This window comes from Leptidea sinapis, chromosome 25 (assembly GCF_905404315.1).
Source record: "Leptidea sinapis chromosome 25, ilLepSina1.1, whole genome shotgun sequence".
In the NCBI taxonomy this organism is placed as follows: Eukaryota; Metazoa; Arthropoda; class Insecta; order Lepidoptera; family Pieridae; genus Leptidea; species Leptidea sinapis.
Genome location: NC_066289.1, coordinates 12,049,769 through 12,066,136, shown reverse-complemented (window position 1 = coordinate 12,066,136; position 16,368 = coordinate 12,049,769).

The window sequence follows — 16,368 nt, the reverse complement described above, 5'->3', positions numbered from 1 at the left end:
AAGAAGTCCCTTTGAACAAATTTAAGTAGACCATCAAACAAAAATTATGCAACAAAGACTACTTATACCATTCAAGACTTTTTCAATGACAAACAAGCGTGGATTTAAACTGTTCAGCCCGACATAGGCAACGAACAAAATTTGAATAAATACATTAAAATTAAGTTATACTATTGGTAAAGTCATTATATTATGTAAGTTTCGCTTTTTTTGTTTTTAACATACCCAAGTGGCACTTTGTGTCCTTCGGGAAAAAATAAAATATCTTTAAATCTTTGAAATTTTCAATTATTTTCAAACAAACATCATATCATCCTTGCGAGCGCGCTACTTACCGACATGTTCAGAACTACTACGTCAATCAGTGCCTACGCGAGCGCACGGCTACTAGATTATTTACAGGTTGATTCGAAATGATATTATTATAAATGGATTTTTTTAGGTAAAACATATTTTTAATTTTTTTTATGATTACTTCTTCCCCTGTGTTCATTTAATATCGCCATTATGGTATCACGCTGTGTATTATGACAATTTATTAAACAATACCTACTGTATTACATTAACAGAATTTAAATATAAATAAGAATTAATGTAACAACAATAATTTTAAGATGCTTTTGTTTATTTTCGTGAAATTTTAAAAGTGCATCTAAAATTTGCATTTGAAGACACATCATTAGCCAATCACGTTACATTCAATACACTTTTACACAAATTAGACATATTATTCATAGCCTGTACGAGTTCCATACATCGATATATATAATAGAGTATAATATTATTATAAACACAAACATCCATAAATACATCAAAATATCCATTACTCGGAAACACACATTCATGTTCATCATACGAGTGTTTGCATCTACGGAGATGGGGCCATATGGGTCGTGAGATATATCTATACAAACGTATTTTTAGTTATAATTCTTTCCTTTACTGTAAGTAGAAAATGCTAAGAAAAGCAGATCAGCACAATGGTTTTCAAATTCGCGTCATCAAAAACTAAAGTACTTTATTTCTGTTGATTTTTTATCCTTACTTTTTGTATAGAAGAGGAGGACAAACAAGCGTACTGGTTATCTGATGTAAAGTGATCACAGCCGCTCATAATCTCTTTGAACACCAAAGGAATTACAAGAACGGTTCCGACCTATTAGATCAGTGTACGACCTTTTCTGGCGTTTAATCCTGAATACCGGACTTAACACTAGACAAGTAAGAATAAATCTATAGAAATCAACAAAAATAATTTAAACACTAAATAGATCTGTAGTCTCTGTCTGATCATATTTGTAATAGATATTTATTTTACGACTCAGTACGGTCAGTCAGTCGTGTACAGAATATATGTAAAAATACTGCGATTATTGAAATTTTCGGTCTGTTCTTCTATAACTCAAGAATAGCCGGAACATGTTTAGTAAGCACATGTTATCTCCAAAAGCATAGTATATATGTACATGGAGCGAACTATCTGTCCGCGACGTTAAATTCATATCGCCTTCTAAAGAACTTAAAACATTCTGGATAAAATCTCAAACATCTCTGAATTATTTAAAGTTGAAAAGTTAAGCTATGTTTCAAATACAAATGCAGCAAGTATCTCGTAAAAGCAATAAATCCTGAGTATAATGTAAATCATTCATAAGGCTCTGAATTCAAACAAAAGGTGTAAGATCCTGTGCGCATTGATTCATAACAAAGATTAATATATAGACTGCATGCACACTTCGATACCTGTCTGAATATTGATGGAATATTGTTATAACTCAAGAATAGAAGCACCATTGATAACATACTTATACTAATTCTATATAAATGAAATGATAGAGGTTTCCATTTGTGCGTGTATCACGGAAAAGCCACTGGATAGATTTCAATTAAGTATTCTAACTTTTATTCCTTAGAGTCTTGGCCCTTAGCTAAAAAAAAATACAATATCTTATTTGTTTAGTGTTTCTATATATGTAAAGTTTAAGAAACAACGACTGCTCAGTCAAGTGTGTACGCGGACGAAGTCAGCTTGTTTATATAAAAAATTAAAAAAGTATTAATTAAAATTTATAGCGTTGTTTTTTAATTACATTAACCAATCTAATTTAATATAACATTTATTACTTGTGAAATACATTGTGTGTTTAATAAAAAGACACACTGTGTTTTCATGCGAATTTAATCTATTTATTCAAAACATAAAATATTAATAATATTATATGGTCACTGTAAGATGATGTTAGGTTAGCTAATTACGTTGAAACTTAAGACAGAAGGAACCTTAAGTAGAGACTAAATAAATTGACGGACTTGCTATTACATGATAGGACATGGATCTCACAACTTTTTACGGTGGAAGAACTGAGTTGCGAGACTTGTTTTTTTTTCAAGTTATATTTTTGATGGCATTTCTTTTTACCATATATAAATAAAATGTTTCTTCAAGGCCCTACAGATAGAACAAACATAACACAGATAAGACAGTAAAATGCTAATTTCTTTAGTTGAATATTTTTATTACTTTTGTTTATATCTTGTATTGTCACAGAAAATAAAAATGGCCATTTGTTTAGGATTTTATAAAAGATTCTGGCTGTTTTGCTTCAAAAGGCCGAACCTATCTGCCGCATTTTATTACAGTTCTGCACTAGTTTTCTCTTTAGCTTATTTGTTCAGGGGAATGTTGTTTACTAAATTCAACCAAAATGTAAAGCCATGTAAAAGATAAATATCGTGATACAACGTACTTTACTATCGTGAATTTAACAAATTAAGTAGTTATAATATTAGTATCATAACTGTTTAGATTTGAAAGAGCGCGACATCTCAAGTCATTTTCCTAATATGCAATTAATAATAATAAATTTCGTTTATTTCAAAGATTACATATACATTTTTAGTGGTTGAGACTTCCCAGTAAGTTGTCTTAGGACACTTGTATTGGGAATATCTCGCAACTTCCTTAGCAGATACATTTTATTTAATAAACAATATAGAAATAAACAGAAATGATTAAAAAACTGTGTGTGTGTGTTAGTGTGTGTGCATGTGGGTTTGAATTTGAACCTTAAATTGGGTCCATCTGTAGAATGCAATAAAGAATCTTAAGCGGTATTGTAATTGTAGTGGTATCACTTACCATGAGAATCACCGGCACCGATGTAAAACCTATAAATAGGTAGCACATACAAATAATAGTAAGTACTTATATATACTTTATTAATATTAATTAGGTTTGCATGAGAGATGCATATTAAATCTTATTGCTTTAAAGCTCATAAATATTGTTCACCAGAACATAGAAGGTATCTCAAGTAAGGAATTAGAAATTGAACTGTTTTTGAGCTGCTGTAACATAGATATATTATGTATTACAGAACATTGGCATAAAAGTCATCAGCTCCAGTTTAGTTTTAGAGAACATAAAGTAGTCAGTTCGTTTTGTAGAAGTAGCGCAATACGTGGAGGTTCCCTAATTATTATTAGTAACAGATTAAAATGTTAAAATAGAAGAGATATTGTTAATCTCTCTATAGAACAACTCATTGAGATAGCTTGTATAGAACTAGAGCAATTTATTATTTTAAGTGTATACCACCCCCCCCCACTGCATCATGAATGGAGGAGGTACTATCAAAATTTAGCAAAACCAGCAAGTCAATTATAGTGTGTGGAGATTTTAATATAAACTTGCTTGAACCTTCGGCCAATTGTACTAGCCTTAAAAATTTATTTCAAAGTTTTACTTTGTTCAATGTATTTTGGGAACCTACTAAAATCACTTCTACAACAGTAACCTGTCTAGATAATATTTTTACAAATGTCACTATTACTAGTAAACTCATAATTAATAATCTCCAGTCCGACCATAGTAGGCAACTTTTAAAAGTAAATACAAGATTGGACAATATCAGTCCAAAAAAGGTGACGATTATACAACAAACATTGTTTTAATGATTGGGCAACAATGGGTATCCTCAAAAGTCGTAAACGCTTATATGACCTTTATATTATTATAGAAACATTACAATAATAGCGGAGAATTTAAAATATATGTAAAAAAATACTCCAAGCTCTATAAAGTAATTTGTCATGAAGCTAAAACACGTTTCATTGCAGATAAAATAAAAAACTAAATAAAAATAAATAAACTACATAATAATTAAGTAATAAAAAAGTAAAAGCGACTTAGAGTGTAATTAACAATGAAACTGGTAGATCGAATTGCCGTAACACCTCTATCTGTTTAAATATTAATAATCGCGTTATAAATTCGGAAATATAAATTGCAAATGAATGTGATAAATACTTTTCCGAAATCCCGATTATCACGACCAAAGACCTTAACTCTTCACCAAAATCAGCACATGATATGCTTAAATTACACGTACCAGTATCTTCCACTGACTTGAAATTTAAATATGTTACAGGTAGCGATATAGTAAAAATCTTCAAATTAATTAACCTAAAAAATACAAAAGACCTATGGGGCTATTTGACTAATATTGTAAAATATATACTTGACATTATAGCACCTGAATTAGCAATAATATTTAATGAATGCATAGATGAGGGTGTGTTCCCTGACCTCATGAAATACATCAAAGTTATACCTTTGTTTAAATCGTTCTTTAGACCCTGCTTATTTCAGATCTATTTCAGAGCTGCCTCTTTTTAATAAAATATTTGAAAAACTTTAGCTTCAACAGCTACAAATGCATTTTTGTAAATTAATGAACAAAAATCAATTTGGTTTCACTAGGGGCTTATCAACAATTAATGCGGGTACTTGACGCTTGGAAAGAGTCACAGGATGCATTGGGCATTTTTTGTGATTTGTCCAAAGCATTTGACTGCGAAACTTTGACCATGAAACTTTACTCCTAAAACTAAAGCATTATGGAGTGAAAAATAGAGCCCTAAATCTGTTAAAATCATATTTAAGCGAATGAGTTCAGATAGTCGATGTAAATGGCAAACGGTCATCAGGTAAACCTTTGGGAATAGGTGTTCCACAGGGTTCTATTCTCGGTCCTTTCTTGTTTCTTATATATATTAACGATCTACAATTTGTGGTAGATGATAGCCATGAGATTGTATTGTTTGCTGATGATACTGTTTACTTATTTTTAAAGTGAAGCGATCTGCAGATATTGATGACGAGGTAAACAATGCACTCTCAAAGATAGTGCGTTGGTTTGAGACGAATAATCTGCACTTAAACAGTAAGTTAGAGTACTTCAGTTATTTTCACAGCATCATGACGTACGGTATTTTACTATGGGGTCATGCTGCTGACATTGATATAGTGTTTGCTCGGCAAAAGAGAGCTGTTCGTGCTATATATCAGCTTGGTTATAGACAGTCTCTCAAAGAAAATTTTAAAGAAATAAATATTATGACTGTTCATTGTCAGTTTATTCATAAAAATTTAATATACGTTCACAAAAATCGTCACCTTTTTGCGCTTAATTGTGATTTTCATTATTATAACACTAGAAATAAGGGATTGCTTGTAACTAATTCTAGTAGGCATCATAAGATACATAATAGCTTTAAGGGTAAATGTATATCTGTATGTAATCTATAATAAAGTCCCAGCCACTGTTCAGGCATTATCTATAAATAAATTTAAATGTTTTTTAAATAATAGCTCTGCCGTAAATCCTATTACTCCACTGCTGAATATCTAAATGATCGGACTACTAGCCTGGGACTAGATTGTGATTATTTTATAGCGATAGAAATGACTGTACAATATTGTATATTATTTTTATAGAAAAGAGCGCAAAAAAAGAATGCTTAGAGAGTTTCTTGCGCCGCTTCTTCTCTCTCAAAGCGCCATTTGTTTCCGAAGCTGTACTAGGATCTAGTATATTGGAAATGACATCAAAAAGAATTCTAAAGGAATCAATTTTGAGCAAATAAATGCCTGTTATGCCTTTTATTATGTTGTTTTATACTTCTAAATTTTTGATGTGGATTTTTTAAACGTAGTTTTTTTTTATATAACTATAAACGTGTTCTGTTATATTACAGGATTCAATATTGTGTATTATCTTGTATGATGGTGGTTGAGTGTTGGTGGTACTTTTTACTATTGAACAGAAGATACATTTTATCATTTTGTTTGATAAAGAAGTTATAAGCAAGGGTTTGTAGTTAATCTAGCAATTCGTGAATCTTTCCTCGTCTATCAGCGCTGACAAAGTTCTGACAAATCTCTTTCTAAATCGCTTTAACATTACCGCTTTACCAGAAGTCTGACGGAACGCGCCTCATATCAAACACAAAAAACATCATTAGGATCACGTTTACACAGCTGTTTACAACCTCATTACCTCTCGTGGGAACAAAGTTACCGGTTAGCCACATTCAGACTATCTTTTGCGTCATTTATGTGACAATATTACCAACTGCTCCAATTTTTGTCGTCGAATTACGGTGCGTATAAAGTCTGTGTTTCCAAACACCTGTGCAGTAACTTCGCAGCAAGTTTCCTCGTAAAATAATCGCTGTTTTACTTTGGAAAGATAATATTGGGAAATTATTTTCTTACTTTCGCTTTGTTCGAAATATATTACTCCTCATTCAAACTAACTCGAGTTAAAGAAGCAAAGTTATGTAAAGTATATGTCGATATATGGTATGTTATAGTTATCTTCGTAGGATATTAGTTATTTTGGGGTTTGCAGTATAATTACTGCATGTTGATAAAGGGTGTGTTCATGTTACTAATGTCATAGTGACGTTTTAGGAACTACTAATCAAAAGCACTGTTTTCACACTGATCAAGTCCTGCGTCCTCGTTCATGCATTTATTGGTGTAAATTTGATAATTGTCAAATCAAATTAATTTAAAATCACTTCATTAATTAAGGTCAATGGAATGTCAGTAATCAATTTCAAAAGTGATAGTTTTTACCATTTACCACAGTTTCGGAAAAGGTTGAGCTTTGATGAGATGAAGTGGCAAGAAACTTATCATCACTCTTTTAAATAAATATTTGAATATTCATCACTCTACTAATACTCAAAACTTATGCAAACCCATGCAAAGCAATGCTATAAATTACCTATTTAAATGAAAAAAAAGGTGTAAATAATTAAACGTAAATTAAAAACTCAAGTGTTATTTTGTTCAATGCATGAATCAATTCACACGCATTGTAATTTAAGAGAAATATGTGAACATTTTAAAATTTAAAGTAATTAAGGAAAATATAGTTTTAATTTTAATAACAAAAGCAGGGTCTCCCAGGAGCATCCAGCCACCAAAAGTACTGTTTGTTGACGATATGACATGGTGGGGATCCATGACTTGGAATGTTTAAAGTGACTATATGACTTACAAAATCAATTTTGAATTGATCTATAAAAAGTAATATAATAAAGAGGTATAGTTTGTTTATGAATATTTCTGGGAAATGGGCCAAAGTTTGGAATTAAAAGGAAAATGTTCACCATGTTCGATACTAGTAAAAAACATAAAGAAATACCATTACATATGTTAACGATATTTTGAGTACTTATGTAATGTTTTTAGTATGTTCTAGAGAGATGGGAACATCGCCTACTATCAATTGAATTAAATTTGTAAAACAACAACGTCACGGAAAGTTTCACTAAAACTTAAAGCAAATAGCTGAACAACTAATATAAAAATAAATTCTAACAATTCATTTCCGTGCTATCAAACTAGCTGCAATATAATTAGCCTACTTTGCTGTGAAAAATAGTCCCCGTTAACTTTTCCCCAAAAGTGGGTCAAGTAAATTAAAATTAACTTAATATTTATGCGTTTAGAACGATTGCGGAGTCCCGCTGCCAGGCCACGCCTAAATAAACTGTAATGGAAACAAATGCGGCATGTCATCCCCACACCGTGGCAGTATTTTAAAATGTGGGTTTGAGGTGCCTTGTATCTTCTATGTAACATGACAACATAGGCAGTTAATCGATAAAAATGATATTTTTTCTAAACTAGTAGGAACTATTTATAATTAAATTTTTGACGTGATAACTTCTTATAAATGTGTCGCTCATATAATGAGATAGCAAAATTAGACATAGATGTTTTCGATTCCAGACTTTCGTTATTTTCTAATAATAATAATAATAAATCTTTATTGCAGGCATAAAATCCCATATACAATATTGATTTTTATATTGATTTGACATTTATTTAACTCAGTCAGATAAAAGCAAAAAGAAAACAGCTTTGTGTCCAAAGATATTTTCTATTTGCTTCCCGATGTGTCGAGAGCCAATGGGCTATCATTGGACTGCGCAGGTCCTGGCCCACCACCTGGAGGATGCTGTTACCGCGGTAACTTCATAAGAATGCGATATGCATCCATTATATTGCACCCTTATGGTGCTGAAGGACGCCCTCTTGTATCGGTACCATAACTAGCAGGTATAGAAACACTGGCAGTATGCCCTGCAGAGGCTCGTTTAATAAACTAAGTAAAATAATTAAGTAGATTAGGAATTTTGTAGTTGGTTTAATTTTAAAATCTTATTCAAGCTGTGCGACCCTCTAGGTTTGCAATAAGATTTAAATGACATTTAATTAAGACTTTAGGTTAGAAATTATTGTAATCTATGTGGATATAGTACATTACGATACAAGTGCGCAAAGTAGGTCGTTCTCGTACGAGGAAAGCAGGTGCATGATGACCTACGCGTGACGAGACCGTTTATTAGAATCGACTGGCGTAGGATTTTTTTAATTATGTTTTTTGCGTTCTTATCTTTCAAACAAAACAATTATCAAATATCATTATGCTGTGAAAACGTAGAAAAAATAGACTTTAGAATTAACCTCTATTTTGATCAATTCACGCACACTAACACAAAGTGTTATACAAATGCGAGTGTAAGACGTGGCTGGTTACGCATACTAAACTAATATTCCTGGCCTGTTTTTAAGGTTGCCTAACAGCAATAGACTAGACGTATAAATTATCTAAGTATCAATGTCACACACCATTACGAGAACATTGGCAACGCTGTATACTGAGCTTCAAATTATGAATGATTGTACTTACCTACTTATCAATGAAAAATATTTCACTATCTTACTTTCATTGATTATTATGTCCTTTTATTAACTTTGTAAGTGTAAGTTTGGCAACGTCACTAAGATAAGAACTTGGCATACAGGTTAGAATCAAGACACCTGCAAGACACAATGTACATTTAACAACATTTTTTACACCCATAATATGCATTTTATAATACATGTTTCTTGGACTTTTCTATTTAGCTATAGATTATAACCCTAACGTTATGAGAATTCAATATAAATACGTTATTGTATACAGATATTAATTTTCTTTTAACCCTTCTTTTGTCTCTATTGAGTTATTGTTTCACACCTATTTTCATTTTTAATAAGTCTTTTCTCTACCCTTGAATCATATTTTATTTAAATTTTTTTTAAACGAAAATAGCATTTGTTTTTATATACTAGCATTCTTCGTATCGTATAATATCTGAATATTTTAAGTTATCTTCCATAGATAGTTTTAATCTTAGACCATGTTGACAACACGGACTAAAAAAAAAAGGAATCCGCGCCGTCATATTAGCAAGTGAAGCACCTTTATGCTAGTGTGTGTGCGGTTACGGGGTATACCAGCTACACAATTTTTTCTCCCTTAAATAATCATTTATTCACAAATACTTTTATATTATTGTTTTTACACATTTTCACAACGCACAACGGCATTTTTTTTTACACAAACTAATCTGTCACAGACGATGGCAAATCTCATAATTGCGGCCAATCGGCTTGTATGAGTAAGTGTATGCATGGGGCTATGAAATTTACACGTTCACCGGCTTGTTTTGGTGCCTCACTGTTATGGTAACACGGAGTCCTTACATTTTTACTCGTCCGTGGTTGAAAAGTTATTTGACTTATCTAAGTTTGAGTGAGGTATACCGCAAGCTGGCATTATACAACTACAAGAATATGACGTAGTAATTATCTTAACTCGAATGCAAAATGGTCTATATGAACTGTGACACAATAATTATGATTATTTTCGATTTTATGCTTATACTCAATTAAAACTCTTAATTATCATTATATATATTTATTATATACTCTACGCATAACTCGAGAACCGTTACACACGTGATGTCATCTCACGCGCGCCCGAAGGGCGCGTGGGGCATGATTTTCGGGGCTAATTTGCCCCCTGAATCAGGATTCAGGCGCTGGGCATGAATATGCCCAGGTCGTCGGGTGGGGGTGCGGGTGCACCCCTTTGAGGCCATCCTCTTCTTGAGATGTTGGGGGAGCGGATGCTCCCCTTTGCGGTCATCTTCTTCCTGAATTGGTAGGGGAGCGGATGCTCCCCATGCGGTCATCTTTTGGTTTTTGCGCCCAATATAAGGATAATTGGGCGCGGCGTCATATCCGGTAGTGTGGCGATCGTCGCCCCGGGTGGCCCAGCGATCAAGCCCCTATGAAGCGATCAGCCGAGCAGTGGGACGAGCACGTCGTCACTCCTCCTCTTCTTCGAACGCGACAGAAGATCTCGCGGGAAGCGGCGGCCGTCGGGTGGCCTCGCGTGCAAGGGCGCCAGGTCCCGCAAATGTGCGAAGTCCGACGCGTCTGCTCGCGAGAACATTGCGACGGCGAGGCGCCTAATGAAGGCGTCCAGGATCTCAACTCCCAAGTCCCTCTGGATCGTGGTGTTCCTCACGTACCATGGGGCGCCCGCGACACGGCGGAGAATCTTATTTTGTGTAATTTGTAAACGCTTTTTTGAGCCGCCTGTCACGAGCGCGTACCATGCTGGTGCTGCGTACGTGAGGCGGGATCGGATGTAGGTCTTGTAGACCCCCACCTTGTTCTTTAGAGGGAGGCTGGAGGAGAGCACCGGACGGAGGAGCGCTGTGGCGACGTTGGCCTTCGTCACAGTGTCTTCGACGTGCTGCGTCATGTTGAGGCGACGATCTATCGTGACTCCGAGGTACTTGACCATCGAAGACCACGGGATGTCCTCTCCGCAGAACTTCAGCTTTTGCAGGCTTATGGACTGCCTGTATAGGCAGATGGCCTGGGTTTTCCTGGCATTTGCCGAGAGTCGCCAGCTTTTCAGCCAGGCTGGTAGTTCATCCAGCTGGCGCTGCATCTTCAACGCGGCGTGTTTCGACGTGAGGGAAGTGGTGATGTACGCCGCGTCGTCTGCAAACAGCGCCAGTGTGGTGGAAGCTCCGAGTGGGATGTCGTTTGTATACAGGGCGTACAACAAGGGAGAAAGGCAACTGCCCTGTGGTACGCCCGCGCAGATCTTGTGCGGTTGCGTTATATGGTGATCGATCCGCACTCGGAATCGGCGATCTTCAAGAAAGCTGGCGACTATCTTTACCAGTCGTCTTGGAGCTGAAGTCTGGGAGAGCTTATAAGGCAGTCCTTGGTGCCAAACACGGTCGAACGCCTTCTCAATATCCAGAAATACTGCAACAGCACTCTCCCTTTTATTCCGGGCTGCTGTGAGTAGATGCAGTACTCTGGATAGCTGAAGCGTTGTGCTGTGTTCAGCGCGGAACCCGTATTGCTCTTCACGCAGTTGGATGTGTGGCGTGATGTGAGACAGCAGGAGCTTTTCGAACACCTTGGAGGCGGTGGGGAGCAGCGTGATGGGCCGATAGCTTCCGGCCTGCAGCGTGTCCTTCCCGGGCTTTGGAAGCACTATCACGAGGCCCTCCTTCCAGATGGACGGAAAGTGCCCCGTGCGTAGGATGCCATTATAGAGCCGCGTCATTGCCGCGATGGTTTGCCGCGGCAGATGCTGCAGTGCTGAGATTGTAATGCCATCCACGCCCGGGGCCTTTTTAGGCCTCGTGCGCCTGATGGCTTTGGCGACTTGGTTGGGCGAGAAGAACATCGCATCTTCTTCGCTAGCTATCGGTGTTCTGAAGTACTCCTCCAGGTGTTGCTCGACTGCTGTCAGATGAGCGGTGTCGTCCGTCGGGTTCGGCTGGAACTGGCGTTCGAGGTGTTTGGCGAAGATGTCGGCGCGGTCCTCCGCAGCGTACCGCATCGAGCCATCTTCGTGCCGCAGAGGTCTTACTGGGGGCGATGTGTTAGTGAATTGACGGCACAGCCTGTGCAATGATGCCCAGTCATCTATTGCGCCGTCAATCCGCTCCTCCCAGCTCTCTGCGGCTGCCTCATCCAACTCCCTCTTTATCTGAGCTGCCAGCCTGTTCAGTTCGGTCTTGAGCGGAGGATACCTGGTGTCTTGCCACCGGCGCCTCAGCTCTCTCTTGTGGGTAATGAGGCGCCGGATTTTGGCCGGCAGCTCTGGGAGTCGGTGAGACGACTTTTCTTTTGTCGCGGTGGCTAGCGCCCGCTGGGTACTCTCCGTGAGATCCACTGCGAGGGACTCCACGTCGGTACTGGACTCCGCCCTCCTCGTCGGGGTGGTCGACGCCATAATGTCGGCGAAGCACCGCCAGTCTATCACCTTGCGTGGTGGTGGTGGTGGAGTACGTGAGGATTCGTTTTCTAGTGTGATCAAGACTGGCAGGTGGTCCGATTGGAGCTCATCAATGAGCACCTCCTGAGACATCTGGCAGTCGAGGCCCTTAAGCACAGCGAAGTCTATTACATCCGGCTGGTAGCCATAATAATCTGGATAGTGTGTTGGAGTCTCCGGGCCGTGGACCTCACACCCTTGAAGTACGGCAACTCTCCATAGCCTAAGTCCGTCCGCTGTTGTCCGGCTTGAATTCCACGCTGGGTGTTTGCAATTCCAATCACCCGCCGCGAGAGTTGCTTTCGGAGAGTTAAGCAACTCTCGTACTTCTTCTATGTCTAGTCGATGTTTTGGCGGGTGATATATTGCGTAGATCCTGGTGTCTTTTTCGTTGATTCTGGTTTCAACACCCAGCGCGTAAAAGCTGGAGAGATGCAGGTGTGGCAGTGGTAGGTGAAGCAATCCCCTCCTCACGAGCACGGCGAGGCCCCGATAAACGCCGTACTCGCCGACTTCGTCCTTCCTATAGACGACGAAGCCGGGGACCCGAAAGGCGTCCGCGCTGGCCAGCAGTGTTTCACTGATGAGTGCGATGTCTATTTTTTGGTCGCGGAGGAGATGCTTCAATAATGTGGCCTTCTTCTTTAGGCCACGTGCGTTCCAGTGAACGATCCTCAGCGGGCTAGCCATTTGCGTTGTATTGTATCGTTCCGCCGAGGAACGTTCGTGCAAAAGTCTCTAGAAAGGCGCGCATTGCCTCCATCGTTAATGCTGTCCCGGGCATTGTGTTGGTGGGTACAGAATCGGCTCCTTCCTTTCTAGGCGCAGTCGGTGCCTTCTCTGGCGCCGCGAGCGGGGCGCTTTTCTTGGTTTTTGGCCTCCTCTTCTTTGCTTGGCCCTGGCTGTCGGGGTTTGGGCATATTTGCAGGGGCCATAAGGGTCGGGGCTTCCGGCGGCTGTTCAACTGCTGTTTGGTTTATATGCGTGGCGGCTATCCTTGCGCTTGTTGTGCGCGCCACTGTGCCGGCCTTCTTGTTTCGTGCCTCCTGTTTGAAGACGGGGCACGAAGAGTTGTTGGCCGGATGGGGGCCTCCGCAATTTGCGCATGTTGGAGGCTCTGAGAGTGGGCGCGGGCACTCCTTGGCAGTGTGTTCCTCGCCGCAGCGCACACATGCCAGTCTACGATGGCACCCATGCGAGGAGTGCCTAAATTCTTGGCACCTGTGGCACTGGGCGGGACCTTTTTTGGAGCGCCACAGCTCGATCTTTACCCCTGTCATATTAAGTAGTTGGTCTACTTCGTAGATGCCAGGGGTGAGGCCGGGGGTTTTCCTCAAAATAACGAAGAAAATACACCCCGGACGGCCTTTGCAAGCTTGTACTCGCCGGCAGTACTCCGGGCAGTACCCCAGCGAGCGCAGAGCCTCCTCGATTTCTGCTGGTTCCGACATCACCGGCAGTCCCCTGACCGCTACTTTAAGAGTGCGGTCTGCCGGCAATGAGTAACTGAACCAGGAGATCTTCTCCACCTTTTCCAGGTCCGTAAGGTACCTCTGAATGAGGCGGTACTCACCTTCATCGCTGGGGGTGAACCTGATCTCTTTGCCAAAGGGTCGGGCGCTGGGCGGGCGGCCTAGCTTCTCCCTCAGGACCCGGAAGTGGTGCGTCCAGTTGGGCAGGTCTTCACATATAAGCGGAGGGAGCTTGTTCCGGGCGGCAGGCTTTGTCGCGGTTACCGTCGTCGTTGCGGTCGGAGTCGCGGTCGCGGTCGTTTGTACCATGCGAGGCGCGCGGGCCGCGGGTGTGGGGGGGCCTATGGGAGCCGCTGCTCTTTGCGCGTAGGTCACAGGCGGGGAGGACGGCCCCGCCTGAGGCTCGAGTCGCTGAAGTCGCGGGTCCCTTTTGATGTAGGACGGTGGCGAGATTACGTCACACCGTCTCTTGTTAGTAAATTCGTCCTCGCTATTTGAGTCGGGACGACAGCGGCGCGAAGCGGATGCGACTTCTGGCACTTGAGAAGCGCCGCGGGGCTCCAACGTTTTGATGGTTTCAAAAACCATTTCAACGCTGACCGCGGGCGCCTCTCTTAGGCGATTTGTCGCCTCTTTCACCTTGCCTAGAACGAACCCCTCGGCGCGGCCTCTGAAGGGCGCGCTGGGAGCGGCGGTGGTTGACGCGGACGCGGGCGCGGCAGGCGTGCGGAACGCGGCGGGCGCAGACATAATAGTCGCGCTGTTCGCGGTCGCGGTCGCGGTCACGGTCGCGGTCACGGTCGCGGTCGCGGGCGCTAGCGGAGCGCGGGGCGCTTGCGGAGCGCGGGGCGCTAGCGGAGCGCTTGCGGCGGGCGTTTTGTGGCCCTCAGGAGGGCCTTTTGGGTGTTTATCCATGAATGCGGGTGTTTATCCGCGCAGCATGGGGCTGGGGAGCTCACGGCACTGTCCTAAGCCGGCCACAAGTTCCCCCCAAGCCACTTTTCACCGGGGGATCCCGCTGGTGGGAAGCCGGTTACTCGGCGGAATGAGGGTAGTTGTAAACTGGCTGGACTCAACGGATCCGGAGGTTCCCCGCAGTAGTTTTACAACTACCGGCGTTCTTGTGACGTTCTTCGCTTACGAAGAAAGCAACCAAGAACTGCTAAAGGTGCAGAGCACATAAAAATATTTGGTGGACACGAGTATTCTTCGGTGAGCGATGCCAATCCAAGCAAAGCATACCGGGCACCATATATTTATATATATAAAACTTCACTTCACTTAAAAAATTTCATATAATACAAAATTTCATCGATCCAAGGAAAGATTAATAATCATTGCCACCAGCGCCACCTATCCAGCACTAAAGTAACTACAGGAAGAATTCTATATATATAAATATATGTGTCATAATTTAAAAGGTTTTTTTTAGAGTTTATGAAAAAAGTGAAAAATCAGTTACTCTCGAACTCGATTTGAATTGGAACGTTCGAAACTTGAAAATCGCTTCCTTATGTCGCAAATCGACTTGACATAATACTACGCAAAGCTCTCATTACTATCGTATTACTACCGCTTTATTTGTTCTTCTGTATTATATACCGTAAATACAAAAGCATAATATAGAACATTTAATATCGTGTAGGTACTTCTTAATGGCCTCAGTGGTGCGATTATGTTTTGTTAATGCTCGGAATAATAACCGGACGTTCGTTTGTCACTTCCATGGAAATAAAATATAAAGCTTCGTAAATAAGTCTCATTTTTTTGTCAGTGACGCTACAATGATAATGCTGCCGCTTCTTTTATATCTATGTATACATATCTATCTATTTATTTACTTAAGTTTTAAGTTAGTTTTAAGTTCTAGTCATTAGTCTTAAGTTAGGTTAAGTGATAGCAAATGGCCAGGTTTCCCAGTTTCCTGGATTTTCCCCCACAAACCATATGTATTAGTTTTTTATACATACATATTACATAATAAAGTTTTATCCCTCAACACGATAGATAGATAGGGTTGTAGAAATAAGTTTTCTGATACCTACATATATAAGGCTTAATTGTGAATTGCTTTAATAAGTAGATTATAAGTAATTTTGTATATATATCTTAATATCAAATATAGAAATTTGGAATTTGATTTTTTTTTGGTGATTATTACTTCGTTCGTTGTCGGACTGTGAACATCTCACCGAAACTCTGTCGTTTCAATTTATTCTTAGAAGCTAAAAAACCCTTTTTGATCTTATTTCCTAATTATATAATAATAGCTCTCAGAGCTATAAATCAAGAAATACGTAATAATTCAACGTTGTAAAAAGTTATTGATATCATACAATCATAATCTTTATTCAGACAGTTTGTTAATATACATTTTCTTCAGTTGAGTACTA